Below are 27,408 nucleotides of genomic sequence, written 5' to 3'. Positions count from 1 at the left end.
CTGCAGGATGCTCCCACCTGGCCAAGCTGTGCAGTAGCTCTCTGTGATGGTGCACATTGGTCCCTGGCTCCCACTCACTGTCAAGGTGCGGAGGAAAAGCTGAGCTGAAGCGATCCCAGAAGAGGTTTCAGCACAAGAAGAGGATTGAGCATGCACAGTGGACTTGGTGCTGTGCAGAAACCCTTCCTCACCTTGGGGCTGGCACTAGCTGAGGTGACAGGTTTCCCGCTGTGCTGCACCTCGTGCACCAAGAAGAGCATGAAGGAGGTAATGGCACCATCTGACAGACATGCAGTGGTGGTAGTGGGGCTTTTCTTCTGACCGAGCCCAGAGCCTCTGCAGCTGCCTCTGGTCATCCCTCCCAGTAGGTGATTTGGAGTCCATAGAGCCCCGGGAACATCCTGGACACCAGCCTGACCACCACCATTGACAGGACTTGTGCCACCATGAGTCTGAGCACTAAAAGGGTGAGGAAAAGAGGAGTAGAAGACATCTCAACAGGAACTGAAGGGGCAGATGTGGCTGCAGGTTCGTGAAGCAATCAAGCACCAGCTCAGCTTGCCCTGCTACTAACACTATGTCCTAAACCTGTTGTGGTCTCACACTGTCTGCAGCACTTGGTGTCTATGCATGTGTGCACACACAAGGCTGCCGTCCCTGTTTCTGTACCTGCCTGTCAGCTTCTCAGGCAGCTCACTGCTCCCTAGCATCCCACCCCATGTCCCCAGTGAGATGCTGGGGGGCTGTGACCCTCCCAAAGCAGACAATGCCAACCAGAGCACATCTTCCAAACCCAGACCAAACTTTTCTTCTTGATGAAGAAGAAAAGGCATTTTTTCTGTATTTCCATCTTGTACTTGCCATTTCGGGGGGATACCCAGTTACTCGATTCCTCCCCAGACCGTAGCTATGTTGAGGTGAACTTGCATTCTTCATTTTCAGTAGGACTTTTCCTTTTTTGCCATTTACATGTGATACTCATATTGGCACCTCACAGTTACTGCAGACTTAAAGGTGCTGAGATATGAAATGCTGTCTCTGAATCTTGTAACACAGGAAATCCTTAAAAACATTCCTACTCACTTAAAACTGTATCTATGGCTATAAGCTGTGATAGGTAAACTGTGGAAAATACATACTGTAGAAACCTTTCTGAGCAGAGCTGAGGTTTGATCACGCTGCTGCCACTTTTTAAAATTTATATTTGGCTCTTGCAAATTCTTGCTATAAATTCTGGCTACAGTAATCTGCATTCTTATTAACAGCTTGGTTTCAGGAAAGAGGGAAGTGTGGGAGGTAAAGGATTAAAGAAGAGTATACGCATGCCTCAGATACCTCTTCTTAGCAAAAGCTTGCTTAAATGAAGAAACAACAACAAGCCCTTATATCTTGGGGGAGCGCGGGGGGGCTGGCTAGAAGCTGGAAAGGGAAAAAGTCACATGCAGCTGGTGGGTGAAGGGCTGAGACATCAGGTGAAGCTGCTTGCAGAGAGCTAGGAAGGATTTAGAAAGCAGTTTATGCTTTTGATAAACAGGCATGTCATCATAGAGGAAGATAATATGCCAGAAGAAAATTAGCTTAGGAGGTATCTTCTAAGGACACCCATGGGCTGCTCATGGAGCGGATGCTGTTGCCTGTGGTGAGGCGACCCAGAGGTTCCTGCTCCCAATCCCCTGCCTACCCCAGCAGCGCGCTGCTGCAGGCTCTGACATGCTCTGGAGGTTTCATCCACAGATTTTCGCCCAGCAAAATGGCACCATGGGCTTTCCTCCTTCCCACTCCTAGCCTGAAAGTCAGGCTTATGCCTCCGTCCTGCCAATATGCCACCAGCTCGATGCTGATGGGACCTAACCCTAAAAGATTCCCTCATTTAAGGTGACCGAGGTAACCTTTTAAATATTGTGATGTACTTTTTATAGCATGACTTTTTCTCCCAAGTTCTAGCAGTTCCCCTAACACTGATTTGTTTTTTTTAATTATTATTTCAAAAGTGACCCAACCATTAAAGTCACCAGCTTTTAATTTTAGCTCAAGTGCAGGTCTCCTCAGATTTGGAGGAATACCAGGCACTCTCATTGGGTAAATGTTACGCATTGCCAAGAGAACCTTGAGGGAAATAAAGCATATAAAATCTAACCTGGTGTTTTCAATGGCAAATGTCTTTTTTCACCACAAATGCCAGAAACACAGCTATAGCTGTATCTACATGACACATGGGGGCTGGGATCTGGCCCAGCAGAGCTCTCAGCCTCTAATTGCTGTATCCAAATTAACAGACATCCAGACCCTGTGTCTCAGCTGGGAGGCAGCCACTAATGGCAAAGAGGCACTAAAGCACTTAAACCTTCTCTGAGCCTAATTGTGCAAAAGCTCCTTTCCTGGCCACAGTCATGGAGTTTAAACGATCACGGTTTTGTTGTTGAAACAGAAGCTGAATATTTACACTGACAGGAGGAAGGAGGAACTTTACACCTGGACAGGGACAGCTTCTTAAGCCCTTTGGCTTTCTGCAGTAGCCACACAGCCATTGATTCCAGGATTTCTCCATGCAATATCCAAGACTTTAGCATAAATCACCGTTAATCTCTGACTTTGCACTGCAGTGAGCTAAGAACGCTCACAGTCAGACACACATGAGAGACAGTTAAAGAAGCTCTTCCTCACCTCCTCTTATTGAAGGTGGGAGCCAGTCTGCCTATATAGGGATTAGAGGCTGACAGCCTTGCAATTGCGACTTAGAATTGGACAGCAGAAGCTTCTTCCCACTCCCCCAACCATTTGCCTTGTCCTCTGGCTCATCAGAAGCGGCTGCTGCTGAGGCAGAGGCATCCGAGCTGCTCACCAAGCAACACGGTTGCTGATGCCTTGTGCACCACGCTGAAGGGAAACCCAAACAAAAAGAACAGATGCAGAAGTAAGCCAATGCTTAGCCTGGGTGCTGTGCCCTCCTCTGTGGCCCAGTGGTCCCTCCTGCCAGGACCATCTCAAATTCAGTGGGGATCTGGTGCCACACACATGCCCCAACAGCCACCCCTCTTGAGGAGAAGGCTAATTTAGGCTCTCGGGATGAGCAGTGTCCAGCTTCTGTGGGATGTGTGCGTCCCTCTCTCCAAAACATCCCAGGATCAAGGGGATCCTTGGTCACCTCCTGGTCACTGCCATTTTTAAAACTGAGAGAGCCCAGCCTGCCCTCCTTTCCCCTCCTCTTGGGAAACGTAGAACTACTTAACTGTCCATACTATATCATTTAAAGCAGGTGGCCCTGCTGCAATAGGTGCCTCTGCTTAAAAAATGCATAGGCAAACCAGATTGTAAGAGGACGGAAGTGCATAGTATTTCCTCTTGGACTGGATCAACCTCTGGATGCCTTTACAGCAGCCCAATCCTTCCTCTGCTGGAAATAGAGATGCTTAGGGCACCACATCTTTCCCTCAAGGCCTGTGAGGAAGGTATGCTATCTCCCCACATTGTGTTACATTCCCAATAACTACGCAACCTCTCCACCTAAGTTTCGCCGCTGTTCCATATCATTGCTTTTGATGTGTGCATGAGAGGCAGTTTTTTCTTGCAAAGTATCCTCTGATCTCAGGGAATGTGAGGATTTCAAGCTGTGTGTTAGTGGTTGGCACAGCCTGGAGGTGGAGGGTTAATCACACAGACAGCAGTGAGATTAAAGAAAAGCAATAGTTTGGGTTCAGTGATGTGCCATATAGACACGTGATATATGAACATAGAGAAGTGGTAACTTCATAGCACTGACTTTTGTAGCATAAAGGAATAGTAGCTTTGTGCCAAAATTAAGAACTTGTTTAAATGAAAGCCTTCTCTCTGGGTATTTTTCCAGTTACATTGTTACAGTTGTTCTTCAGTATCTGTCCTATAATGAAATGCATACAAAAAACACAGACCATACACTAACACTGCAGAATTATTATTTCAGTTCCAGGAAAAGGCTTTTGAAGTCCCCATCATCCTCAAGGAGCTGAGAAAGTCAGGGCTCCTTGGCAGGCCAGTTCTTACTGCGATGTTCAACATGGAGCGGCTACCTTGTTGATCCTACATTTTCTCCCAGTGTCTTTTAAACCTGAGCGATCTCGTGCTTGGTGTGCTTTTCAGGAAGGCTCCCTGGCAAGAGCACTTGCAAGGGGAGAAAAAGGCAATTTGGGTTAAAACACTTAAAATCAGCTGTGAGCCAAGTTGCTGACATGAGTGGGAGTGGAGTGAATTCAGCACTCAAGAAAGCAACCACCACCGCGCAGGCTCTGAAAGAACAGTTCATCTGCGAAACAGTGAGTAATATTTCTGGTTATATCACTGGCTCTCCTTGAGGAAAACTAAATATATCCTGATCCTGATATCATTGCTCCTAAGTTTTGATTTTAATTGTGCTACTTGCATTTACACTCAATAAAGCACCAACACCTTCCCCAGAATTAGCCATGGAAGTTGAGGAGGCCAGTCACCCCAGTTGCTCCAGCAAGCAGCTGCCCTGGGTCCTGCTTGCTGATGCTGCTAAGCCCTGGCAGAATTCTGCTCCCTTTGTCTCTCTGCTTCTGCTAAAGCTGGACAGAGAGGGAAAAGAGAGAAACCTTCCAGAGTCTGTGTATTCACAGGGATCAATCTACTTCTGTTGATGCTCTCAGATAGCATCTCTATCTCCTGATTATGATTAGCAGATAGCTAATGAACGAATTATTGCCTTGCTGGCTAAATAAGTTTATGAACAAACAGGTTTTGGAATGAGCTGAGGTCTGCTTGCTTGGAGTACAGCATTATCGCTGGAAGCTGACCGTGTGCTCACCTTGCTCCAGCACAGAAGAAGACATGGTCACCCTCGCACCTTTTCGGAGCCTTAAAGTGGGAACAGAGATCTTGGAAAGAAGTAGTGATTTATCTGAGTGACCACTGGATGTCGTAATACCTCACAATGCTGCCACTGCGTCAGCTGTCAGGCAGCAGACATGATTTAGAAAAGGCAACATGCTGCTGGAGTTTGTTATGGCCCGGTTAAAAGCTCCAAGGGTAAGCTGAGCACACTGGGTCTTATAATCATAGAATCATGGAATGGTTTTGGTTGGAAAGGACTTTAAAGATCATCTAGTTCCAACCCCCCTGCCATGGGTAGGGACACCTTCCTCTAGACCTGGTTGGTTCATAACAGGATGCTCAAAATAGGATGGGGAGAAATACAGAGAAGCATTACCTGACATCTCAAAAAAACCTCAACAATTTACTTGGGCTTTGTTGGGATGGATGAAGAGGGTGGGAGGGCAGGGTGGCCTCTAGGCTGGGGGGTGCCTGCTGCTGGCCCGCCCTTTGCAGCATGGACAAGAAAGCATGTGTGGAACAGGGTTCACTATTAGGGTCTCACACCTACTCTTCAAGGCTGCTCCCGTGTCCCCTTTGGCAGCTGGGGACTGCTGGCCACTAACTTGTATGAGAACATCACTTACACCTTTTAGCAAATAGCAACCTAACTGCATCTGCTTGCTCAAACACCTCAAATACTACTTTAACATTGACAGTATAATCAATCCTCCGGTATGCCAGCTGGAGAGACTCAAGAGTGCAAAGCACTGAAGGACAGTCACCATCCTGGCTGGAGTATGGGAGGTGTTTGGATATGCTGGGAAAGAGAGAGGTGGTTGTTCCTCCTGGAGATGTTCATTCTGTGTACTATGGGAGAAGGGCTCCATGGCATGGTTTCCATCTCCTTCTCCTTGTGCTTTGCAGCACTGGTCTTTTCCATACCCACTGTTTTCCTCTTCCCAGCAGTGGAAACAGCATCCATGGCTGTCCAGGCAGCTCCTTAGGTGTACCAGTGTAAAGGGTATGTGATTCCCTCACACTGCTAGGGAGCAAAGCTGGGTGCAAGTCCAGCCTGCCCCGTAGGAGCCCAGTGCACTGCAGGGGACACATCAGTGCAACAATGGGACCCACCTTCTGTCGGTGATTTTGGTCCTCCAAAAATTTTAAAGGCAAGAAGGGGCTGTGTATTACACACTGTAAAACTGAATCAAAAGATTGCTGCATCAAACCTGTAACTTCTTGTTGAGCAATGACATGGCCTTTAAAAAGGCATCCAGCCTTGATTTAAACACCTCAAGTACTGGGGAATCGACCTATAAATTCATCTTCCTGCCCAGTGGCTGTGCTTGATATTCGTTTGTTGGGTTAAATAGTTTTCTATTAGCAGTGATTTCATCATGAAGCTACGCTTAAAATGAGACTAACCCAATATAGCCCCTTCTTTGTTAAGCTGAATAGATTGAACATCAGGGATTTTTCATACGTTTGCTCCCGTAACTGTTTTGAAACCTACATTTAACATCTATTTGAAGTGTGGACACCCGAAGTGGACACTGCTGTCTGGTACTGATCCAAGGTACCAGAGTGACCAGACAGGAGTGACACCACTTTCTCGTATACAGTAGAAATCCCCATCCTTTGCTTGGCGACTGTCTGAGCTCACTCACATCCCTCTCTGAAGGCAGAGGGGCCAATTTCATGGGTCCTCTTTGCTTTTTGATGCTGATGGGAGGAGGCTTTAGCCCCTTCCCTGCTCCCCTATATGTCTCTGTTCCTCTCCCTATGCTACCTACCAGCTTGTGCAGGCTTGGCTTTTATACAAACTCTTGGGTGACTTGCTTTACGTGACTCCAACAGCAGAAAACCACAGAGGCTGAGGCTTCTTCTGAGGTAGTTTTTTGCAATTACGTGAGGAAAAGCAGCTCACAGGGAGTCTGTCACTCACTGGCACAAGGCAAGCAGCAGGACCAATAGGCTGGGAGCAGGGAATGGGCAGAGAGGAGGCAGGAGCAGACGTGTGCCCTGCTGGTGTCTGTGCACTGGCCAAGCTGGTCCTTGTGAGGGAAGCCTGCCTCTTCCCAAGCTCTTGGATGCTGGAGATATGAGCTTGTAAGTTAATCCTAGGCTTCAAATGATCCTGTTTTTCCAAGGTGACATGGTCCTGAAGGAAGGTCTTAACTGATGGTCCTTGTGAAATAGCTGTGTGAGCACATCTAGAAAAGAAAAGAGCTGGTCTTTTAGTTAAAAGCCCTTTTAAATGGGTTTTGCACCTTTCTTTTGCAAATGTGTGGTCTCCTATGGCTACTATGGGGTGAACAATTTCATACCCATACCCAGAGGAGAAAAAACAGTGACAGCACATCACACTTATAAATCACTGTCTATAGGGGCCTGCCTAGAGATTTTCGCGAACATGAGCCTATCCCCTTTTATACATATGCAAAGAAGTTAAACTGACTTGTTCAGTGGCTCAGCAGTGGAGCCAGAACAGGGCCCAGCTGACACTGTGGCAGAACCAGGCCAGGATTTTCTACTGAGCCAGGTACAATTTTGGGGGGCTGCCACAAAACCAGCTCCTTTCCTAGCTCATAAATGCTGACAAACTTCTCAGGTATCCTCTTCTGAGAAAGAATAGTACGGTGGATGCATTGTCATCATCAGCTATTCAGAAAGTGCTGCACCTGGATCCCGCCCTTACAGAGCCCTCAGTGATTCAGATAAGACAGTGATAAAAAAGATGAGTGTATGTTTTTGTGTGTGTAAAAGCCTAGCTCTCAGGGCATTAAATCTGCCTCCTCGTGAAGAATTTCTTAAGAATTGTATGTCAGTTTATTATTCTTCGCTTCAACTCCAGATACTCACTGACTGACTACTTCCACCTATTTGTTCCAGAATGGTGGCAGCTTTACTTAGGTGATAATAGGAGTGCTGTGTTGTTTTATGAGGCTGTAATCCAATTCCCAAGTGGATGAATACTCTCCAAGGCTGCGTAGTTTATCCTGATGATCCAAGGAACTGAATTACTGACCAGAAAAATAGTGGTGTTCCTGCTCATGTATTTATGCTCCAATTCTCCAGTATTTAGACTAAATAAATGTTTTAAGTATTTGTGACATGAGAAGGAAATGCACAGGAGGAGGAAGGGAATGACAGTGAGGAGCAGACTGGCAGAGGAACTGGAGCTGGGGATATTTTGTTATTGGCTTCTTAATTCTTTCAGTAATTTCTTGAGGATATTCCCCATCTTTCAGAGAAGGGCTGCACGTCCAGCCATGCTGGCTGTCACCAACCACCGCGTTGTTTCTCCTGTGCCTTAGCACACTTCCCAGGAGGATCTGCTCCAGGATCCTGCCAGGCACAGCGGTGCCGGGGAGCAGCTCCCGAGAGGAGCCTCCACCTCCGGAGCGGGGCAAACCCCGCGCCCCGGAGCCCCGGTTCCCAGCGCCGGGAGCCCCCGCGGCAGCCCCGAGCCCCCGCCAGGCCTCGCCCAGCAGCCGCAGCTCTGCTGCCGCGCGCAGGGACTCCCAGGGCGCGGCGCCAGGAGGGAGGCACCGCCCGAGCGGGGAGAACCCGCCCCGGGGAGCGCGGGAGCAGCGCGGGGCGCGGCAGGTGGCGCCGGCAGCGCGGGCGGGCAGCGGGCGGGGCGGGGAGCGCTCGGCTCAGGGCGGGGGCCCGCTCCGGGAGCTCTGCTCCGGCTGCCCCGGCGGTGGCAGCGGCGGCACCGGACAGAGCCGAGGGGAGGGGAGGCTGCGGCACGGAGCTCGCGGGGCAGAAAGTGCCTCCGCTGGTCTCTGGGGGCGAGGGCGCGCCATGGGCAGGGCTGCGCTCGGTGCGCCCTGGTGGAGGTCCTCCTGCAGCAGGGGCTGAGCTGCGGGACGCTGTCAGCAGCTGGAAGCTCTCAGGGAAGCTGGGAGGGAGCTGGACCGCTTGCTCCAGGCCCAGACTGTGCAGGGGCCACAAGCGTCCACCACAGCGCATACAGGAAAGGAGGAGGGCAGTAATCCAGGAAGCTGGGAGCTAGCGGCAGAAAAAACAATGGAGGAAGAGGTGATTGTCCCGCTGTAAACAGCGCTGGTGCAGGCTCACCTTGGGTACTGGGTGCAGTTCTAGGCCCCACCCTTTACAAAGAACATGAAGGTCATAGAATCATAGAATCATAGAATAGTAAGGGTTGGAAACCCCATCTTAAGATCATCTAGTTCCAACCCCCCTGCCATGGGCAGGGACACCTTGCCCTAAACCACGTGGTCCAAGGCTCTGTCCAACCTGGCCTTGAACACCGCCAGGGATGGAGCATCCACATCCTCCCTGGGCAACCCATTCCAGTGCTTCACCACCCTCACTGTAAAGAACTTCTTCCTTATATCTAATCTAAACTTCCCCTGTGTAAGTTTGAAGCCATTTATGCCTTGTTCTACTATTACAGTCCCTAAGGAAGAGTCCTTCCCCAGCATCCTTGTAGGCCCCCTTCAGATAGTGGAAGGCTGCTATGAGGTCTCCACGCAGCCTCCTCTTCTCCAGGGTGAACAGCCCCAACTCTCTCAGCCTGTCTTCATACGGGAGGTGCTCCAGCCCTCTTATCATCCTCGTGGCCCTCCTCTGGACTCGCTCCAACAGCTCCATGTCCTTTTTATGTTGAGGACACCAGAACTGTACACAGTACTCCAAGTGAGGTCTCACGAGAGCAGAGTAGAGGGGCAGGATCACCTCCTTTGACCTGCTGGTCACGCTGCTTTTGATGCAGCCCAGGATACGGTTGGCTTTCTGGGCTGCAAGCGCACACTGCCGGCTCACGTTAAGCTTCTCGTCAGCCAACACCCGCAAGTCCTTTTCTGCAGGGCTGCTCTGAATCTCTTCTCCGCCCAACCTGTAGCAGTGCCTGGGATTGCGCAGACCCAGGTGTAGGACCTTGCACTTGGCTTGGTTAAACTTCATAAGGTTGGCATCGGCCCACCTCACAAGCATGTCAAGGTCCCTCTGGATGGCATCCCTTCCCTCCAGCGTATCAACCGAACCACACAGCTTGGTGTCGTCAGCAAACTTGCTGAGGGCGCACTCAATCCCACTGTCCATGTCGCTGACAAAGATGTTGAACAGGACCGGTCCCAACACCGATCCCTGAGGGACACCACTCGTTACAGGTTTCCAACTGGACATTGAGCCATTTACCACAACTCTTTGCGTGCGGCCATCCAGCCAGTTTTTGATCCCCCGAGTGGTCCATCTATCAAATTGATGTCTCTCCAATTTAGAGACAAGGATGTCATGCGGGACAGTGTCAAACGCTTTGCACAAGTCCAGGTAGATGACGTCAACTGCTCGGCCCCTGTCCATCAGTTCCGTGGCTCCATCATAGAAGGCCACCAAATTGGTCAGGCAGGATTTCCCCTTAGTGAAGCCGTGCTGGCTGTCACCAACCACCTCATTGTTTTTCATGTGCCTTAGCATGGTTTCCAGGAGAAACTGTTCCAAGATTTTGCCAGGCACAGAGGTGAGACTGGCTGGTCTGTAGTTCCCTGGGTCTTCCATCTTCCCCTTCTTGAAAATGGGGGTTATATTACCCTTCTCCCAGTCATCGGGAACTTCACCTGACTGCCAGGATTTTTCAAATATGATGGACAGTGGTTTAGCAACTTCATTCACCAGCTCCTTCAGGATCCGTGGATGGATTTCATCAGGTCCCATAGACTTATGCACGTTCAGGTTCTTAAGATGGTCTCGAACCTGATCCTCTCCTGCAGTGGGCCTAAGGTCTTCATTTTCACAGTCCCTGCATTTGCTTTCCAAGACTTTTGTGGTGTGGTCAGAGCATTTGCTGGTGAAGATGGAGGCAAAGAAGTCATTAAGAACCTCAGCCTTCTCCAAATCCATGGTAGCCAGTTCTCCTGATAGCTTCCGGAGAGGGCCCACATTGTCCCTAGTCTGTCTTTTATTTGCTACGTATCTATAGAATCCTTTCCTGTTATCTTTTACATCCCTTGCCAAACTTAATTCTAGCTGGGCCTTAGCTTTCCTAACCTGGTCCCTAGCTTCCCAGGCAATGCTCCTATATTCTTCCCAGGCCGCCTGTCCTCACTTCCACCTTCTATAAGCTTCTTTTTTCCCTCTAAGTTTCCTCAGCAGCTCCTTGTCCATCCATGGAGGTCTCCTGGCCCTCCTGCTGCACTTTCTTCTAGTCGGGATGCAACACTCTTGAGCACGTAGCAGGTGATCCTTGAATATCGACCAGCAGTCTTGGGCCCCCCTGCCCTCCAGGACTGTATCCCATGAAACCTTCCTAAGGAGGTTCCTGAAGAGGCCAAAGTCTGCTTTCTTGAAGTCCAGGGCAGTGAGCTTGCTGCATGGTCTTCTCACTGTCCTGAAGATCTCAAACTCAACCATCTCGTGATCACTAGAGCCAAGGCTGCCCTGGAGCGTCACATTTCCAACCAGTCCCTCCCTGTTGGTGAGCATGAGGTCAAGCATGGCACCTCTCCTCGTCGGCTCCTCTATTGCTTGAAAGAGGAAGTTGTCTTCCACACAATCGAGGAACCTCCTGGATTGCTTGTGCCGGGCCGTACCGTCCCTCCAACAGATGTCAGGATGGTTGAAGTCCCCCATGAGGACAAGGGCCTAAGAGCGTGAGGCTGCTCCTATCTGTCTGTAGAGCGCTTCATCCACAGAGTCCTCTTGATCAGGCGGCCTGTAACAGATCCCCATCGTAATGTCCCCCATTGCTGTTTTCCCTTTGATCCTGACCCACACACACTCTGTTACTTCATCACCCGTCCCCAGACAGAGTTCCATACTCTCTAGCCTATCACTGACATAGATAGCAACACCCCCTCCCCGTCTGCCTGGCCTGTCTTTTCTAAACAGCCTGTAACCTTCCATTCCGACACTCCAGTCATAGGAGCCATCCCACCATGTTTCTGTGATACCAATGACATCATATTCCCGTAGCCTTGCACACACCTCTAATTCCTCTTGCTTGTTCCCCATATGACGGGCGTTTTGTATAGAGGCACCTTAGCCGAGCTCCAAATGCAGCCGACTCAATGGCTGGGGCAGCTGGAACATCTCTACTTCGCTCCAAGCACTTATTACAGGTGCTGGCAACTGACCAGGAGTGTTGGGATGGATCAATGCTCCCCTCCCCCAACACATCTAGTTTAAAGCTTTCTTGACCAGCCTGGCAAGCCTCCTACCAAAACAGCTCTTCCCCTTCTTTGTCAGACCAGCTCCACCAGCCTCCAGTAGATCTGGCCTCCCAAATGGAGCCCCATGTTCTAAATAGCCAAACCCCCGACTATGGCACCACCATTCTAACCATTTATTAACCTGCCAAACGCGCCTAGCTTTTTTAAGGTCCTCCCCTTTGTCCTGGAGAATCGATGAAAAAACTATCTATCTGAGCTCCAGAGCCCCTAACCACCTCTCCCAGGGCTCTGTAGTCCTTCTTAATGTTCTCCAGGCTACTGCTATCTGTGTCTCTAGCACCCACATGGACTCATAATAGGGTAATAGTCAGCAGGACTTACTAGAGCAGGCAGCCTCTCAGCAACATCCCTGATCCGAGACCCTGGCAGGCAACACACCTCCCTCGAGACTGGATCAGGCCAGCAGATGAGTGCCTCTGTGCCTTTCAAAGTACAGTCCCCTACTACTATGACCCTCCGCTTTTTCCTGGAGGCACCAGTAGTGATCCTCTTTACTGGTGCATCAGCAGGATGCTCATTAGGTGTGGTGGGTGCTTTCTCATTAGCCCCCTGCAGAACCGCGAAGCGGTTCTGGGTGGGGACATCAGATTTAGGAGGAAGCCCCTTGTTGTAAATTGTCCTCTTCTGCCTTTTTTTGTTAGTTTTTCTCGTAACTAATTCCCAGCTTCCTGGGTTGCTGCCCTCCTTCTTTCCTGTGTGAGCAATGCTGGACGTTTGCAGCCCCTGCACAGTTTGGGCCTGGAGCAAGCAGCCCAGCTTCCTCTCAGCTTCCCTGGCATCTTTTAGCTCACCGACAGCCTCCCGCAGCTCAGCCACCTGCTGCAGGAGGACCTCCACCAGGGCGCACCGACTGCAGCCCTGTCCATTGCGCACCCTCGCCTCAAGAGACCAGTCGAGGCACTCTCTACGCTCCGAGGTCTGCGCCGCAGCCTCCCCTCTCATCGGCTCTGTCTGGGTGCCTACCCTGGCCACCGCCGGGGCAGAGCTCCCAGAGCGGGCCCCGCTCCTGAGGCGAGTGCTCGCCATCCCGCTCGCTGCCCGCTCGCCCTGCCTGCGCCAACTGCCGCGCCACGCCCTGGTCGCTCGCGCTCCCTGGGATGGGTTTTTCCCCACTGAGGGACTGGTGCCGTCACTCCTGGCGCCGCCCCCTGTGAGTCAGCTGCTCGCGTCAGCTGAGCTGCCGGCTCCTGGGCAAGTCCTGTCGAGGACTTGAGGCTCCCTCGGTCGCTCTTGCCGCTCCGAACTGAGGCTCCGGGACGCTGTGCTTCCCCCCGCTCCGGTGTTAAAGGCGTCCTCTCTGGAGATACTCACCTCGGCAATTGAATGCATCCAGAGGAGGGCAGCAAAGCTGGTGGCAGGGCTGGAGGGCATGTCCTGAGAGGTGCGACTGAGGACACCGGGTTTGTCTACTTCGGAGAAAAGGAGGCTGAGGGATGACCTCATTGCTCTCTACAGCTCTTCCCAAGGAGGGGAGATGGAGAGGGAGGTGCTGATCTCTTCTCTGGGATCCATTGATAGGATGTGTGGGAATGGTTCAGAGCTGCGCCAGGGCGGTTTAGACTAGACGTTAGGAAGCATTTCTTTACCTAGAGGGTGGCCAAAAACGGGAACAGGCTTCCTAGAGAGGTGGCCAATGCCCTATGCCCATCAGTGTTTCAGAGGCATTTGGACAACACCCTTACTAACATGCTTTAACTTTTGGCCAGCCCTGAAGCGGTCGAGCAGTTGGACTTGATGATCACTGTAGGTCTCTTCCAACTTCAGTTCTTTTCTCCCTGTTTCCTTCTTTCCCTAACAGTACCTGCGGAGGAAATACTGGATGACATTTCTTCCCAGCCCTGCACTAGCGGAAGGGATTGAATGGGTATCGCGTCCCATCATAGGCATTGGCTCTGTCGCTCTGTGGGAAGGAAGCCTGTGCCTTCTGATGGGGGTGAGAGATGTAGATTGTCTCTGGATCATTTGAGCAGCTGAACGCATTTGCGAAAAACGTGTGTGAACTGGTTTTTGGAACTCTTCTGTGTTCCTCCAGTTTCCTTGGGTTTCCACAGGATAGCAAAAGACCACATCTCTGACATCATGGAGGCTCAAAGATCAAGCCCTCAGCCTGAAGCAGGGTGTGCTCCTGAACTAAATGGTTGCAAGTCTTGTTGATGCGGGCAATACCTGCTCATTTCCTTGTGATTTCCCCCCACTCCCAACCCCACCCCTCCCCCAAATACTGGTTTGTAAAAATGCCCGAGTTGTTTCTTTTGGAGAAACAGAACAAAACACAAGAGCCTGAGAACAACGACAGTCCCATCAGGAGTCCGTCTGGCCCAATCCTCTCTCTGCAGTGGCACCCCATACATGTCTAAAGGAGAGTAGATGAGGAGCGCAGGTCTACTTCTGTCAGGGTCCAGAGGGTGTTCATAGACCTCAGTGCCTGGGACCGGCCTCCCTTGGGACCGGCACTGCAGATAGCCCCTCAGACCTGCATCAGAGCTTGTCATGCAGAACTGTACGCATGACATATCATGGCTGTTCCGTTCTGTTCCGTTCTGTTCCATTCCATTCTCTTCTGTTCTATTCCGTTCCATTCCCTGCACCCACAATGAGTTATATAAAGATGAGACCATTATTTACCTGAAATGCCAAGGGGTTTTCAGCACCAAAACCACTCAAAGACACAAATCAGACAGGTTACAGGTGGAAAGAGTATTTTATTTATTTATAAATAAAGTTATTTTAGTTTATTTTAGTTTAGCTTAGTTTAGTTAATTTTAGTCTAGTCTACCTTAGATTTAGATTTAGTCTAGTCTAGTTTAGTTGAGATTATATTTTCTTTTCCTAAATCTTTCAGAGCGGTGCCGTGGTGGTGCGAGAGCAGTGCAAGAGCCCAGCCAGAATAGGCCGGGGAAGACCTGACAAGGGGGGGTGCTCAATGCTCCAGAGGACAGCAGCAAGTCCCGGGGCCACGCTGGGGCCACCCTGGGAGTCCAGAAGGCTGCCTCCCCCCGGATGCGGGGCACGAGGGCCAGCTGCGTGGAGCACGAGCAGCTGCCTTTGGGCCACAATAGCCCAAAGGAGCCCCATGAAGGGGCTGTGCTCGGCTGCAGAGGAAGGCAAAAAACCCCGGGGACACTTGCTGGTCCACCCTGGGGGCAAAAAAGCCCTTCCCCCCCCAGCTGCAGGACACGAGGGGCCACCTTCATGGTGCATGAGCACCAGGCGATAACCCAGCCAGAATGGAGCGAGGAGCCCTGACAAGTGGTCATGCTCAGTGCTCAGAGGAAGGCGAAAAACCCCCGGGGACCAGTGCCAATCTGCCCCGGGGGAAAATTCCTTCCTGACCCCAGTGCTGGCGATCGGCTACTCCCTGAGCACGTGAGCAAGACCTGCTCCTGGTCCACGGGCTGGTTATGGCTCTTGGGGGACACTGGCACCGCCTTTTCTGCCTCCACCTGGAGCCATCTCAGCGGCTTCCGAGAATAGCAAAGTGCTGCTGGCGTGATCAACCCTGGGGACAAGAATCCTTCCTGTGCCGGGCAGTGGGAGCTCCAAGGCACTGGGGGAGGGCAGTGGGCCATCTGTGGATCCTATTTCTTGTGGCTGCTGCCACTATTTCCCCGGACGATGAGGACAGTGATCTCCCTGAAGCAGGATTTTCATCCATCCATCCATCCATCCATCCATCCATCCATCCATCCATCCATCCGATGAGCTGTGAGTGCGGCCCCTCCAGGAGCTGGAATTGCAGCGGAGAACCTCCAGCAGCTTCGGGCAGTCTTCTCGCCTCAGCCCCTCCAAGTAAATCCAGCAGTGCCTCAAGGGATTCCTCTCGGGTGCCTTCAGGCTGCCAGCTCTGTCCTGGTGGCAGCGCCGGGCACTCTGGCAGTGGGACACGGGAGGATGCTGCCTTATACTGCCCCAGGGCACTGTGATGCTGCGCTGGCGGGGCGTGGCACTATGACACGGGGGTGATGGGGCCCCCGCAGCCCTGCCCAGCGCAGCCCTGCTGCTGCCCCTTTGCCCAGCATCCCTTGGAGAAAGGCCTTTGGGGTGCTGGCCCCGAGGCAGTGCCTGTGCCCAGGAGGCCCAGGGGGATGTCCCTGCCCATGGCAGCCACACACTGGGCACCGCTGCTGGGTGTCCCTGTAAATTAATCTGTATGTTCAGACTGTATCAATGAAGGCTTTTATACCATCTACAGTCATTTGACTGGCGATCCCAGAAGTTAAAGAAAGGGGTTTTGGTTCCCTCTCATGAACTTTGTGGAAATGTAGAGAGCATACAGGATTTCCTCACCATTCCTAATCAATACACCAAGTGGCATTTGCTACTGCGCTGCTTATGGTGAGGTCTTCTTCTTGGGAAGAAGAAGAATTTAAGAAATCTCTTCTGCGTTTGTTACACAGGGTGTTTAGATATTTGCTTGTGTTTATTAACATTCGTCTAGTTTGGGGGTTTACCTCTTGTATTGCTACTTGCAACACTTGACTGACTGCTGCCTAATTCCATGTTCTTGATAGCTCAATAAAGTGTTTTGATCCCAATTCGGTTTAAACCATGCGGACCGAGCAGCTTTTCCCTGCAACACTCAGGAAGAACAAGTAACTGACTCGGTTGTGTAAAGAGTTTTAAAACCCTCAGCTAAGTTCTCACCTAAGGGTACAGTATGGAAGGCAGAGATTTAGAGATTGGCAACAAGTTCCCCCAGCACATTTGTTCAAATCCTCAAAATGAAGAACGCCTGCTGGTCTCTATCCCATAGGCTTATTTCTTGAGTGGTCTATCGGGGTGGACTGGCCTCCCTTGGGACATGCACTGCAGGTCTGCAGATAGCCCCTTCGAGCTATGTCGAGCTTGTCGTGCAGGACTGTATTCTACAGCCCCATCAGAGAAGACCACTAAAGTGGTCAGACAGGATTTCCCCTCAGTGAAACCATGCTGGCTGTCACCAACCACCGCGTTATTTCTCCTGTGCCTTAGCACACTTCCCAGGAGGATCTGCTCCAGGATCCTGCCAGGCACAGCGGTGCCGGGGAGCAGCTCCCGAGAGGAGCCTCCACCTCCGGAGCGGGGCAAACCCCGCGCCCCGGAGCCCCGGTTCCCAGCGCCGGGAGCCCCCGCGGCAGCCCCGAGCCCCCGCCAGGCCTCGCCCAGCAGCCGCAGCTCCGCTGCCGCGCGCAGGGACTCCCAGGGCGCGGCGCCAGGAGGGAGGCACCGCCCGAGCGGGGAGAACCCGCCCCGGGGAGCGCGGGAGCAGCGCGGGGCGCGGCAGGTGGCGCCGGCAGCGCGGGCGGGCAGCGGGCGGAGCGGGGAGCGCTCGGCTCAGGGCGGGGGCCCGCTCCGGGAGCTCTGCTCCGGCTGCCCCGGCGGTGGCAGCGGCGGCACCGGACAGAGCCGAGGGGAGGGGAGGCTGCGGCACGGAGCTCGCGGGGCAGAAAGTGCCTCCGCTGGTCTCTGGGGGCGAGGGCGCGCCATGGGCAGGGCTGCGCTCGGTGCGCCCTGGTGGAGGTCCTCCTGCAGCAGGGGCTGAGCTGCGGGACGCTGTCAGCAGCTGGAAGCTCTCAGGGAAGCTGGGAGGGACCAACAAAAAACGGAGGAAGTCACAATTAACAGCAATGGGCTTTCTCCAAAATCCAACATCCCCACCCAGAACCACTTCGCAGCTCTGCAGGGGGTAAGGAGGAAACACACACCTCACCCAATGAACAAGCATCTGATGCACCAATAAAGAGGATCACTACTGGTGCCTCTAGGAAAAAGCGGCGGGTCATAGCCGGCCTGACCCAGTCTCGAGGGAAGTGTGTTGCCTACCAGGGGCTTGGATCAGGGATGTTGCTGAGAGGCTGCCTGCTCTAGTAAGTCCCGCTCACAGTTACCCCCTTCTAATGGTCCATGTGGGTGCTAGTGACATAAACAGCAGTAGCCTGGAGAACATTAAGAAGGACAACAGGGCCGTGGGAGAGGTGGTTAGGGGCTCGGAGGCTAGGATAGTTTTTCATCAATCCTCCAGGTCAAAGGGGAGGACCTTGAAGAGGCCAGGTGGATTTGGCAGGTTAATAAATGGTTAGAATGGTGGTGCCATAGTCAGGGGTTTGGTTACCTAGAACGTGGGACTCTATTTGATAGGCCAGGTCTACTGGAGGCTGGTGGAGCTGGTCTGACAAAGAAGGGGAAGAGCTGCTTTTGTAGGAGACTTCCCAGGCTGGCCAAGGCAGCTTTAAACTTCATGTGTTGGGGGAGAGGGACATCGATCCATCCCAACACTCCCAGTCAGTTGCCAGCACCTGTAGTAAATGCTGGGAGCAATGCAGAGCTGCTTCAGCCCATCCAGCCAATGAGTCGGCTTCATTTGGAGCTCGGCTCAGATGCCCTTATACAAACGCCCATAGTACAGGGAAAAAACAAGAGGAAGTAGAGATGTGTGCACAGCTACAGGGATATGATATCATTGGTGTCACAGAAACATGGTGGGATGGCTCCTGTGACTGGAGTGTTGGAATGGAAAGTTACAGGCTCTTTAGAAAAGACAGGCCAGGCAGATGGGAGGGGGAGTTGCTGTTTATATCAGTGATAGGCTGGGGAGTATGGAGCTCTGTCTGGGCACAGGTGATCGGTCAACAGAGCGTGTGTGGGTCAGAGTCAAAGGGAGAACAACGATGGGGGACATTACTGTGGGGATCTGTTACAGACCGCCTGATCAGGAGGACTCTGTGGATGAAGTGCTGTATAGACAGATAGGAGCAGCCTCACGCTCGCAGGCCCTTGTCCTCATGGGGGACTTCACCCATCCTGATAGCTGTTGGAGGGACGGTACAGCCTGGCACAGGCAATCCAGGAGGTTTCTTGGTTTCATGGAAGACAACTTTCTCTTGCAAGTAATAGAGGAGCCAACAAGGAGAGGTGCCATGCTGGACCTCGTGCTCACCAACAGGGACGGGCTGGTTGGGAATGCGACGCTCCAGGGCAGCCTTGGCTCTAGCGATCATGAGATGGTTGAGTTGGAGATCCTCAGGACAGTGAGAAGACCATGCAGCAAGCTCACTGCCCTGGACTTCAACAGAGCAGACTTTGGCCTCTTCAGGAACCTGCTTAGTAAGGTTCCATGGGATAAAGCCGTGGAGGGCAGGGAGGCCGAAGACTGCTGATCGATATTCAAGGATCACCTGCTCCAAGCTCAGGAGTGTTGCATCCCGACTAGAAGGAAGTGCAGCAGGAGGGCCAGGAGACCTCCATGGATGGATAAGGAGCTGCTGAGGAAACTTAGAGGGGAAAAAACAAGCTTCTAAAAGGTGGAAATGAAGATAGGTGGCCTGGAAAGAATACAGGGATGCTGTCTGGGAAGCTAGGGATCAGGTCACGAAAGCTAAGGCCCAGTTAGAATTGAGTCTGGCAAAGGATGCGAAAGATAACAGGAAGGGCTTCTATAGGTGTGTAGCAAACAAAAGGCAGACTAGGGATAATGTGGGCCTTCTCCGAAAGCTAATGGGAGAACTAGCTACCCTGGATTTGGAGGAGGCTGAGGTTCTCAATGACTTCTCTGCCTCAGTCTTCACCGGCAAATGCTCTGACCACGCCGCCCAAGTCTTGGAAGGCAGATGCAGGGACTGTGAGAATGAGAATGAAGACCTTAGGCCCACTGTAGGAGAGGATCAGTTTCAACACCATCTTAAGAACCTGAACATGCATAAGTCCATGGGACCTGATGATGAAATCCATCTGCGCGTCCTGAAGGAGCTGGCGAATGAAGTTGCTAAGCCACTGTCCATCATATTTGAAAAATCATGGCAGTCAGGTGAAGTTCCTGACGACTGGAAAAAGGAAAATATAACCTCCATTTTCAAGAAGGGGAAAATGGAAGACGCAGGGAACTACAGACCAGCCAGTCTCACCTCTGTGCCTGGCAAAATCTTGGAGCACATTCTCCTGGAAACCATGCTAAGGCACATGAAAAACAATGAGCTGGTTTGTGACAGCCAACATGGCTTCACGAAGGGAAAATCCTGCCTGACCAATTTGGTGGCCTTCTATGATGGGGCTACAGAACTGATGGATGAGGCAAAGCAGTTGATGTCATCTACCTGGACTTGTGCAAAGCGTTTGGCACAGTCCCGCATTACATCCTTGTCTCTAAACTGGAGAGACATCAATTTGGTGGATGGACCACCCAGTGGATAAAGAATTGGCTGGATGGCCACACGCAAAGAGTTGTGGTCAATGGCTCAATGTCCAATTGGAGACCAGTAACAAGTGGTGTCCCTCAGGGGTCAGTGTTGGGACTCATCTTGTTCAACGTCTTTGTTGGTGACATGGACAGTGGGATTGAGTGCGCCCTCAGCAAGTTTGCCGACGACACCAAGCTGTGTGGTTCGGTTGATACACTGGAGGGAAGGGATGCCATCCAGAGGGACCTTGACACACTCATGAGGTGGGCCGATGCCAAGCTTAGGAAGTTCAACCAAGCCAAGGGTAAGGTCCCACACCTGGGTCTGGGCAATCCCAGGCACAGCTACAGGTTGAGCAGAGAAGAGATTCAGAGCAGCCCTGCAGAGAAGGACTTGGGGGTGTTGGTTGATGAGAAGCTTAACATGAGCCGGCAGTGTGCGCTTGCAGCCCAGAAACCAACCATATCCTGGGCTGCATCAAAAGAAGCGTGACCAGCAGGTCAAAGGAGGTGATCCTGCCCCTCTACTCTGCTCTTGTGAGACCTCACTTGGAGTACTGTGTACAGTTCTGGTGTCCTCAACATAAGAAAGACATGGAGCTGTTGGAGCAAGTCCAGAGGAGGGCCACGAGGATGACAAGGCGGCTGGAGCACCTCCCGTATGAAGCCAGGCTGAGAGAGTTGGGGCTGTTCAGCCTGGAGAAGAGAAGGCTGTGTGGAGACCTCATAGCAGCTTTCCAGTATCTGAAGGGGGCCTACAAGGATGCTGGGGAGGGACTCTTCGTTAGGGACTGTAGTGATAGGGCAAGGGGTAACGGGTTCAAACTTAAACAGGCGAAGTTTAGGTTAGATATAGAAGTTCTATACTGTGAGGGGCGTGAGGCACTGGAACAGGTTTCCCTGGAAGTTGTGAATACTCCATCCATGGCAATGTTCAAGGCCAGGTTGGATGGAGTCTTGGGTGACATGGTTTATTGTGTGGTGTCCCTGCCTATGGCAGGGGGGTTGGAACTAGATAATCTTAAGGTCCTTTCCAACCCTAACTGTTCTGTGATTCTATGATTTGAGTCCATACCAGTGAACCCAATATTTAGTTTCATAATGTGTTTATGGAACCCTTTTGGTCAACTTTCAAGTCCATTTCTTACTGAAAAAAGAACCATCTGATGTCCCTGTTGCAGTAAGTGTAAGTAAGCTTGTGGTACTCAGGTGTACTGGAGGGAGGCTGTGTGCACAGACAGCATATCTGCAGTTTACTTATCTGCTGCTGATGGCTTATTAGAACCTTTCAGATGAGCAGTAGTCTTCCAAATGCTTGGTTAGGAATGCTTTAGAGGATATAATTATTTTTTTAAATAAAATTAAGCAATTAGTCCAGGAGCTAATTAAACTTTGCATTTGGTTTTCTAGGGTAGCACATGAATCATGAATTTGAAGATAGGATTCATTTATCTTTTGGTGACAGATCTAGGTAACTGATGTGCAATTTGGGGGGCAGATGCAGGTGCTTACTCAAATAACAGTCACGGATAGAAGATATGTACATTAGTTATCCTATGACAGCTGCAGCCAGATTTAACAAAACATTTCTCCTCACAGAATAAGATTAATAAACTCTCTTGCTCCAAGGGGTGCTTTTGGCATGGTACTTTCCACACGCCTGAGAAGCACATCTTCTGATAACCACTGCTGCTGGTAATTGCAAAGCATGTGTGAGGAACAAGTCCTGATGAAGCTGCTTAAAGGAATGAACGATGTTGGTGTGAGCTGGGAGCTGTCCTAGATCAGTATTCATCACTGCTCTGGTCCTTTTTCCATTGACCTTGCCACCAAGTCAATAGTTACACTCAAATACCCAGTCGTAGTGGTGAGGCAAGAGCTGCCAATGGTGGCCCCAGTCAGCCCCTGTGTCATTAGACTGTGTCGGAAAACCCTCTACCAGACACCTCAGGGTGACAGTCATATGGTTGTATTTATAGAGATACATACTTTGTGACAAATGACCACTGCCTCAAAAATGAAAGCTGGGTAATACATACATCTTCATGTTAAAAGAGAAGCAAAATCACACAGTGTGCAAGCAATTTATGAAGGTAAACCTGAAAATAAGGGGTTCCAAGAAGAAGAGTTACCCCATGACTTCTGGGGGGAAGGGACAGATGAAGAAGCAGGTAAGGAGCTGGCTGGTGTCTGTCACAGCAGCTGGGAATGGCTGGTGACATTGCAGACCCCGTTCCCCTGTATGGACTGTGAGCTATGTCTGTTTGCAAGAGGCAGGCTGAAATGCCTTTGGTCTCACCAGATTAAGCCGAGGGCTGGGCTTTTCTGTATGCTTCGAGTAGTCACCTCCAGCTTAGCTTCCCTGTCTGAATAATACACTGCAGCAGGTTGTCCAGAGAAGGTGTGGATGTCCCATCCCTGGAAGTGTTCAACGTCAGATGTGGCGTTTTGATCATCCTGATCAAAAGATGTTTCATCCTAGTGAAACATGTTGGACTAGATAATCTTTGAAGGCCCCTTCCAACACAAACCATTCTGTGATTCGCTGGTGTTGTCTGCATGCAGATATGTAACCTGTGGATGTCCAGGTGCTTGAAAGTCAGACTCCATGGGTGCTTCATGCCAGCCAGTTTAGGAAGAAACAAATCCCTTCAGACATGCCTACCATCTTCCACTAAGTGGGGGCAGGACCAAGTAAATGGATGAGCTTAAACGATGGGTCAAAGCTGTCGATGGGTAAAGAGAGGGCCCTTTCTCCTCCAGTCTTCTAGGGTATATGCCTTTCTTGTGGAGGGACTTAACATTTTGGCCATTGATTTTCCACCCTCTGAGCTGTAGGCAGACATTAGGTCCCATCGTGAGCATGGATTTACATGCATGGTTGCAATGAACTCAACAATCTGCTGGGCTGGATTGCAGAGGGGGTTTCTCCAGCTTGTGATCTCGCATGGATCCCCAGGGTGGAGGAAAAGCACAACTCTTTTAGGGAAACAGCACTGTAAGCAAGATGGGAAAATATCATAATGACCTATATTTATGAGCCCTTTTGGGTGTCTGAATAAACTTAGATTATGAAGAGCTAAGGCAGATAATTTGAAAACGGATCTTGTGAGTAGACAAGAGGCTTTCTAACCTTCTCCTGATTTGTTGCTGTGGTTAATAGACACATGTCTGTAAATTTTCAAGGATAAATGTAATGTGGACATGGCCATTTACAGGCAGTGTAAAAACAGCTTGATCAACAAGACATGGTGAAGGCTTCATGACATGAGGAGTAAGTCACATCCATCCCTCTATAGCTCTCTCCTCTGTGTTCATCTCGAAATGTTCATGTAAAACATTACATTGCGTTATCCTTGTGTAAATGGAGGATATTTTTGTATCGTATCCTTTGTTGTGGACATCGCTTGGGTGCAACTAAGACAAATTTTCAGCTGTGTCAGTTTTTAACCACACATGTATCTTAGAGATTACTAAGTATTAAGAATGAGCATTAATGCTTGTCAGTGCACGAGCAGTTTCCACAGGTGGTGAAGATATCTCTCCAGCAGCTGTCATCCTGTGGGCTGCCACTCACTTTAATCTCCCTGTCACCTGTATTTCTCAGGCACTTGGCAGTCTCTCAATTTCGCTGCTGAAAATTATGTGCCTCAGAAGTTTCATGAAGAAATTTGATAGTTTGGTTACATTACAGAGAGGAATTGTACTTCTGAATTTCCTTAATTTTTTTTTAATACCTCATTTAGGACATCAGTCACAGCGTGTCCCATCTCAGAGCTATGGCAAGTTAAAGGGGTCTAATGAGAAATCCTTTTGGGGCAAGCTCCTCTAAGGGCCATTCAGAAAAGTTATCCAGCAAAGTCAAAAAGTTTGGAGAGGTACAGAGCAGTGGCACTTCAGATGTGCACAGACTCATTCATAAGCAAACCCTTTGAACCACTTCTCTGGCTCTTAACTGTGTGTGTACCTGTGTGGACACACCAGAGTCTTTCTCTTCTTCCCTTGTGATGTCTCCCTGCCTATTTTATTTATTTTTCACTCATAACTTCTCATACATTTCCGAATACGGTAAGCTCAATTCTTTTGCTTTTTTCTCATAATTGATCAGCCTCTTTCTTTTTCCCAATTCCCTTCTTGCCAATCTCTGACTCCCAATGCTAAATCCTAGCACAGTCCCCTTCCTTGGCCTGCCCTGCGCTCCCCCATGCAGCAGAGTCCCATCAGTACTGGCTTGCACAAGTGAATCAACCCCTTAAATGGGGTGTCATCGCCTGGGTGTGTGTGCAAGGGAGGGTGGGATCCTCCCTGAGGACTGGTTGTGGGGACAGAGCTTGGGGCAACTCTCGTGGGCTGGTTCTCATCCTTAAAAGTTCTTACACTTATTTTTAGTTCTTCATAATTCCATGTGTTCTATTATATATTCTCTCAATATATAGAATACATCTAGAGGAGACATACAGGATATTCAGTATTCTTCTTTTCTGCATAACTGTAGCCTCCCATTCAGCAAGGCACATGAATATAAACCAGACTTCTTAAACTAGGTTACCTGAAGATAATACTGATCCAGAGGACATTGTAAAAATTCACTGAAGTGCCCTGCAGATATACTTGAAAATTTGTCATAATATCAAAAGCTACACCTCCTTTTGTTACCAAACTTCTTATATAGAAATAACAATCAGGCTACAGATGAGATGCAGAGGAGCAGATTCATCATGCCAAAGCCTCAGCAGTGAAGTCCAATGTGTGGACACCGTTGACTCCCTGTACAGGCACTTCTAAGGCAAAGTTCATCTGACCCACCTTGGGAAGGGGATTAATTGGACCCTCCAAGCTCCCATTTCTCCCTGCTAACTATAAAAACACCCTAGATATCTTATCTCAGAGCTAGGCCTGTGTGTTGTTTGAAGTTAGTTGAGGAAATTTTAAGCAGAATGACTGCTAAGAAAAAAAGAAAATGTAAAAGAAAACAAGAAAGGACGACAGAGAAACACTCATTCTTTTCAGAGGAGAAAAAACCAGTTCCTTTTATAGTACGTGGGGCAAAAATGGTCACCTTAAGAGGGTGATACAGCTCAATGTAATGTGCGATATATAAATTTACACCAAAATTTACATAAGCAAATGCCCCAGACTTGAATAACCTACCCTTAAATACACATCCAAATCCATTTTAGTACAGAACATCATCATTTGTCATACAGGCAAATACAGCTTGTTTCCATGGCATAAAAATAACGGAAGCTGAATAGCCAGGTACTACTGATACTAAATATAAATAAAACAGCATACTTAGAGACTGGTCTTTGAATCAGTAGTAAAACCTTATTAATTTATATATAGCAGAAAATTACATCTGAAAATATAAAACTTTTGAAAACTGCTTCAGAAGATTTTGCACATTGCTGCAGTTACTTTTGTAGCAATTGCTTTTTGTCCTGAAAAGTGATTTCTGTTCAGCCAACTTCTGTCCCCAGTGTCACACTATTTTTATTCTACGGGAAAGAAAAGGAACAAGTAAAAGGTATGTTCATATCCAAAGGAAGAGGCTTAAACACAACATAGCTCTGTTATTTTTAAAGTTGTATTTTTGCATAAGGCACTGCATCCCTATGCCTGTTTATCTGCATATGTGTGTTTATGTGTCTCTATATGCACAAATGACAAGTAGCTACATCGTTTACATTTTTATGGCTGAAGCCCTTGATTGAATTTTCATAATGCCAGGAGGGCCCATTCAGGATTCAGGTCCTGCTGTGCAAATACTCACTAAGACATCTGCCCCAAAGAGCTTGTAACTCTGAAAGGATAAAACGTGGCAGGGGAAATAATTAGGGAGAGGTAAAGTGACTCTCTCTGGTTAAATGGGAGGGTCAGTCACCTCCAGGACAAGCATTCGGACTTGCCTGGCACTGATTTATTGGTGAATCAGGAGCACCAACCTGGCTCTACACTAGGCTCACAGCCAGGTTGTCTCTCCTTCTTGTGCTGATGGGTGACAGGATGTCCCTGACCTCGGCTGAGCTGCACAGCAATATCGTCCCCTCCCAGAGAATACTCCTCATGGCATAAATCAGCCCTGGTTTTCCATATGCATATTTGTTAGGAACCGTGCCCAAGACTCATGTAGGAAAAAGATTTTCCTGTTGTTGGACTTTTTGAACTTATGGGCTTGTTTCTCCATCACATATAAAAGGAAGGGCAGGTACAAGGAAGATCAGCCTGGAACCCCTGAGGAGTAGCGAGCTCTGGCACATCCCCACATGTTGCTTTTCCTGTGTTTGCGTGTCATCCTTCCCCAAACACTCTCCCAAAACACCAGCATCTTGTGCATAAAGCCCAGGCCCTCAACTCCAATATGTGGCCACAGCTGGGCAGGGAAGGAGGGAGGTTGCCTCGAGCACTTGGTGGAGATGGCAAGAAAAGCAAGGCATGGGGACATCCATGAACCCCCAGTCCTCTCTCGAGCCAAGGAGCCAGCCTGAAAATCAGGCACCTGTGTTTGCTCAAGACAAGGATGTTTGGTTTGCACTGGTGACTCTTGGAGAAGTTTTGTACCTCTGTGTTTGTATTAGTTGTCAGCCCTGCTGGTATTGGGATGAGCCAGACCACCACTGCTGATGTACTCAGTTCAACCCTGCTGTGGATAGTGGAGGAGAAACACAGTGATACAAATGCAGCCATTTGGCCTTTCCGTTGCTACCATGTTTCTGTATTTCTCATGAGGAATTTCCCAAGTGACTAGGAGAGCGAGTTAAACTGACTGCTTTCTGTTGTGGTTTAAGCCCAGAAGGTTTAAGCCTGCTCCACTCACTTTTGACAAGCGGTAGGAACTACACTTTCTGTTGTGGTTGTGGTATGTAACAATAGAATAAAAGCTACAAACTGGTGAGATTGTCCACTGTACCTCCACTGGCAGATTTACATAAAATTCAGAAACCTCTAACACCCTAATTTCCTTCTACTGTACAAACCCATGATTTATTTTGGTGTTTTCACCATCCCTGTGATGCTGGTCTAAGAAGTCACATGAGTTTGGGAGGGCTTTAGATAACAGATTCAAAATTTCAACATAATTTGCAGCTAATGCCTGAACCCCTGTTTCGTGATCTCAGCCTAGTGCATGTGCTTGCAAATTAAGTCATCCTTGTCTCCATTCCTCAGGGTTTGCATATACAAACCCATGAGCAGCCGCTGAGGTTAATGTTTGGTTAGATGGATTTATAAAGTGGAAATCTGCTGATG

At 49.8% G+C, this 27,408-nt stretch overlaps 1 long non-coding RNA gene across 1 annotated transcript; it reads left to right on the top strand.

Moving 5' to 3' along the window:
• Positions 1-3,544: 3,544 nt before the first annotated feature.
• Positions 3,545-20,562, top strand: LOC115603970. Its single transcript, XR_003990082.1, has 3 exons — positions 3,545-3,557; positions 3,953-3,961; positions 20,446-20,562. It is a non-coding gene; the product is annotated as an uncharacterized LOC115603970 (long non-coding RNA).
• The last annotated feature ends 6,846 nt before the right edge of the window (positions 20,563-27,408 follow it).

This window comes from Strigops habroptila, chromosome 2, assembly GCF_004027225.2.
Source record: "Strigops habroptila isolate Jane chromosome 2, bStrHab1.2.pri, whole genome shotgun sequence".
In the NCBI taxonomy this organism is placed as follows: Eukaryota; Metazoa; Chordata; class Aves; order Psittaciformes; family Psittacidae; genus Strigops; species Strigops habroptila.
The sequence above is the reverse complement of the archived record's forward strand: the minus strand, read 5'-3'. Positions and strand labels throughout refer to the sequence as shown.